The sequence below is a fragment of the Pezoporus occidentalis genome, unplaced genomic scaffold, assembly GCF_034315485.1.
Source record: "Pezoporus occidentalis ecotype Australia unplaced genomic scaffold, CSIRO_AGI_Poc_V1 ctg164, whole genome shotgun sequence".
Taxonomy (NCBI): Eukaryota; Metazoa; Chordata; class Aves; order Psittaciformes; family Psittacidae; genus Pezoporus; species Pezoporus occidentalis.
Window position 1 is genome coordinate 3,196,884 of NW_026913466.1, and position 5,209 is coordinate 3,202,092.

Sequence of the window (5,209 nt, forward strand, 5' to 3'; positions counted from 1 at the left end):
GGAGAGATACCACCTTTGTGGAATGTAATTGTGATGCAGCCTCTAGTGCACTACTGTTTCAGTACCCATGTCCATGACATGACAAGGTGTGGAAAAACTCCTGAGGGATTATTAAAAAGCTACAAGAATATCTAGAGACCTGAAAAATAAATTATGCACACTCCAAGTAGGAAGTTCAATCTACGAATTTTGTTAATGTGCACTAAGTCAGGAGCCAGTTAAACCGAATAAAGATAAGTAAATTATGAGGCATTTTAATTTAGCAGGAAAGAAAAAAGCAGATAAAAAACCCACCAAAAGATAACAATAGAAGTTAGATTTATATATATTTTTAATAGAATTAATTACTTATTGGAACAGATGACCAGGAAAACTGACAAGTTTGTCAATAGTCAATACATTTAATGTGAGGCCAGCTACCTGTCAAAAAAAGACAACCTACTGGAAGCTGAGTGTAGCAGTGAAGTCAGCTTAATGATCAGAACCCTAGACTGGCTTGGGTTGGAAGGGACCTTAAAGCTCATCCAGTTCCAACCCCCTGCCATGGTCAGGGACACCTTCCACTAGAGCAGGTTGCTCTAAGCCTTGTTCAACCTGGCCCTGAACACTGCCAGAGATGGGCCAGCCACAGCTTCTCTGGGAAACCTATGCCAGCTCCTCACCACCCTCACAGGGAAGAACTTCTTCCTTATATCTAACCTGAACTTCCCCCTGTTTCAATTGTGCTTGGGATTGCCCTGAACCAAGTGCAGGACCTTACACTTGGGCCTCGAACTTCACGAGGTTCACACAGTACCACCTCTCCAGGTCTCTCTGGAAGAGAAAGCTACAGCACTCCTCAGATAAATGAACCTCTCTGAGTACCCAGGAGAGATGTAGAGAGATGTAGAGGCCTCACAGGTATAAACCCCAGCAAATTAAAACAATGAGATAAAGATGAAAACCTGAGGAGAGGTAAAATATAGGTAAACACGGAACATACTACCTTGTATTATGCCATAAATTCTCTGCATAAAAATGTACAAATAATATAAGGATTACCTAGCAAAGCTAGTTGAAAGTCTGTGCTATTTTGGGCTCTCCAAACCTGCTCTTTTGAAAGGGATGAAGTGTTGATAATTCAAGAGTCACTTTATCCAGGACTTTGGCAAAACTATATCAAGATTTCAGTTTCATATTATCTTGTCCACGTGGCAATATCAGACTTCTATGCTGCAGGGATGTCATGAGCACACACTGATAATTCACTCATTTTTATTCTCTCTGCTTTAATTTTGGTTAATATGATAATCCCAAAGTCAATTTTCTTTGAAATAAAATATAGGTGTTACAAATCTAAGATAACTGCAAAGGAACATCCTACACCAAGATAGATGAAATCATTTAAATGCTTTCTTTCTTTCCATTTCCCATTTCTGAACTAATCTCATTAGAAATTATCTTCAAAAGCAGGAATAATAGTAGCTCTTCCCATTTATTTGTATTCTTGGCAAATTCACAGTATACAGGTGATCCTGCCCAGGAACTCAAGTCTGTAAGACTTTGCAGGTTTTAACAGTAATGCAACTAATTCACCCTGAGCCCTTGGGAACTTTGTTTCATGACACAGCAATACCTTTTCTTCAAATCTGGGGATTTTGCAGCTTTCCTTTCTTTAAGAAGCAGTCAGAAACTATCTTGAAGATGTCTGTTGGCTTTACGTAGTTGAAACACAGCAGAAAGATGGAAAGCTTCATTTGGTCACTTAAAAATAAAATAATAAAAAAGTACTATGGTATCTGAGGATAATGAAACTATTACTGCCATGATGCATAACAGTCTGACAACTTTCATTCAGATGTATTAAATGCCTATTACCTGTTGGCTCTTGGTCTGCATGACTTGCAAAAAGAAGACTTTTTGCTCCAAATGACGTAGGAATTCCATCTTGAGACTCCGCAAAGACAAGGGAGTTCTGCTCAAATGATCGGAGCAGTAGGGAAGAAAGAAAAAAGGAACAAAGGCAGTAACTCCACTCAGAAGAACAAATTAAAATGAAATAAATGCAGTTAAGACTAAGTCCTGTATTTTCAGACCTTATTTTTTTACTCAAAAGGACATCAATCATAAAGAAGTGAGGGGGAAATATCTTTAAAATATTGCTGCAAAGTGTAAGAGAGTGCTCTGCAGTAGGAGCAAGGACTATTGTATCAGTCTTGGCAACAGTGCAGGGACTTTCTGCCTTGCTGTTTATATTACATCCTCAGGCAATGTTTTCTGCAATTGACACAGGAAGACCTGAATATATTTCCTTGGGTGACAAAGATGAAAATTTAGTTTCTTATCCTCTTCCTCAGCCTTTCCAAACAACAAAATAACACTTTAGTTAATATGGTCAATTTGGGAGCATCTTTGAGCTTTCATTACACTTGAAGATTAGAAAAGAAATAACATTCTGCCTACATAATTTGTGAGCACCAAGCATATGTTGGTGCTCACATGTTAGATGCTATGAAGAGGTAATAATTCCCTGTTAGTACTACTTCATGACTTCTCTTTTTCATTGGGACAGAGTGTATTTTTTCCTTATTTTTAGGCAGGGCCAAAGCTTATATTACCTTGAGAAATTATGAGCAAGTTCACAAAGCCAGGCATAAACTGAATTCATGACAGGAAGAGAGGGAATTACTATGCACTGAAAGAGAAAAATGTCATTCTTAACCTAAATGGATTTACCAGCCCAGGCCATAGCACACCTGACCTTGACACAAGGACACAGCAAAGGTTCTTAAGAACCTCTGAAAATAATAGTTCTCACACTCAGGAGGAGCACAAGATGCAATCCCTACCTGTTTACCTAGCAACAGAGGAGAAAACAAATCAGAGTTCCCATCCCACATGTTTTCATGTCGGCGCGCCATAGGGATAAGCGCATCCTCATGCAGCAGCCTCTGTGCTACAACTGCACCTACGGCAAGTCAAGAGCAGTGTGCCTCCATGAAGCAAAATTTATCCTGGACCCAGAGAGGGAAGTGCCACAATGCAGACACCAGACTATCTGAAGGCATCAGTGGAGTCTGGGGGTCTGTTAGGGAGCATTACATGAATGTCACAACTGTTCGTGTGAATACTTCTAGGTTTAGTATTTAGAAGTAGACAGTACTTTTTCATGACTGTTTTGGATATCTTATTCATTTTAAAGCTTTCTTTTCTCCCAGAATGCTTATATCTAAACTCCTAACAACCAACAGAGATCTCTTATGCCACATCACAGCAGAAGCCCACTCAACCCCATGACTAGGATAATCTAAAGATATGTTTTGATTATGTAGGCAAAGGTGCCTGGAATCAATGGGGAGTTTTGCTCACAAAAAGGAAAAAGTACCACATCTTAGAATCACAGAATGGTTTGCATTGGAAGAGACCTTAAAGAACATCTAGTTCCAGCTCCCCAATCTTGACACTTAGAGAAGATCTAGTCTAACCTTTTCCCAAAGTTGGGCTGTTAATGATAATGCAGGATTCCTCATCCTCCCTAACAACACCCAGACTCAAAAATTTACTTTCCTGAATATCCCTTTTTAATTTGTATTCTACATTCTAACCTCACTGACCCCCATTAAAACTCCAGTAATTATAATCACTCCTGTAGTTGTTATTAGAAACCATTATCTGCATTGAAGTTTCTTAAGACTCTCCATATTTTGCTTTGTGCTATGAGACCACTGCTGAAGAGGTAAGTTGGATACATTGAAGAGTAAATATAAATGGAGGTATTTTTCCTCTTTCACAGTAACTAATGCTAACCTGCCTCAGATGTTCAGAAAAGGTAACCCACTTTGAAACTACTGGAAAGGAAAGCTACCTAAAAAAGATTAAAATCTTTTTGATATCAGACAAAAAAATAACTAAGATGAATTTTGTTTTCCAGTTGAGATTTAAAATTGATGCACAGTTCTTAATGAACACTTGTATTCATGCCAACTGTTAAAAGCTTGCCACGAGCACCAGGATCCATTACTCTCAGAGCAGAGGAATCAGGAGTCTAACCAATTCATCAAAACAACTTTCAAGTTTAATATTTGATAGTTTATAATAATCACAGCCATTTCAAGCACTGTGATAAATCTGCAGTTGTTTAAATCGGATTCCAAAGAGTAAAATCCAATAGGCTGCAAATACTAAGCTTGGGGAAAAAAGAATATTCACATACAAATACAAATCTTCCTTTCTTAATACAAGTAGTGATTCTGAGAGTTAAGAATACTGAACAGCTTCAATTATAAAACACCATTCCGGTTTCTTTATAACTCCAAAAGCACCAGTTTTCTAGGTTAAAGTTTTGCTGGAATTCTACTTAATGGAAAATTCCAACAAAAACTATTTAGCTTTATTACAGAAATTAGATTTGGACAAAATATGTTGCTTTCTGCCCTTTAAACTGTTCTCATAGAACACCTCTGTTTCGGATGTCGAAAAGGGTCTGGAGATTAAGTTCTGTGTACTTCGAATGTGCTTTATCACAGCTTTTCAAAGATATGGCCTACTCTTCCCAGCATGAGGAGTGTTGTGGTCAATATACAGACCATGAGAGCAGGGAACATCACCCCTGTGCTCTCCAATCTGCCTGTTTCAGTGATAAGAATTAAAAGGAGAAGCTGGCTGGAAGCAGAGGCTGAGGGGTGGCTGCAGTGCAAAAAGGGACATCGGTGACTGCTAAGGACATGTTGGCAGAGTACGAAAAGAATGAGCTATTGAGATAGAATGTAATTAAAAACTATACTATAATACAAAGGAACCAAAATGAAGTACTGACAAACCTAATTCGAGCATGTATGAACTTATTTGACTTGGGAACTGTAGGAACATGATGGCTACATGTGGGAGCAAAAGGAACAGAAGAGTGGAGTAGAAAGATAGGATATAATTATTATTTATTAATACTTAGATTGGGTTGAAAGTCGCTAAGCACTATGAAAAATCAGTGTAAGTGACAATTCCTCTATATGCATTAAATCTAAAAAGGAATCACAAGGAAAGATATAAGAAGCAAAGCACTTCAAAGCCCCCCATCTGTGGCAGTGGCAAAGGAGTACTCTGGTTTGCTTTATGGGCAATAAAGAACACAAGCCGCTAGAATATACAGCAGGAATGACAACATTGTGCAGTCTGCACTGGACAGCACACGTAGCTAATGAAACACATTGGTTCATTGCTTCCTAAGCTCTAC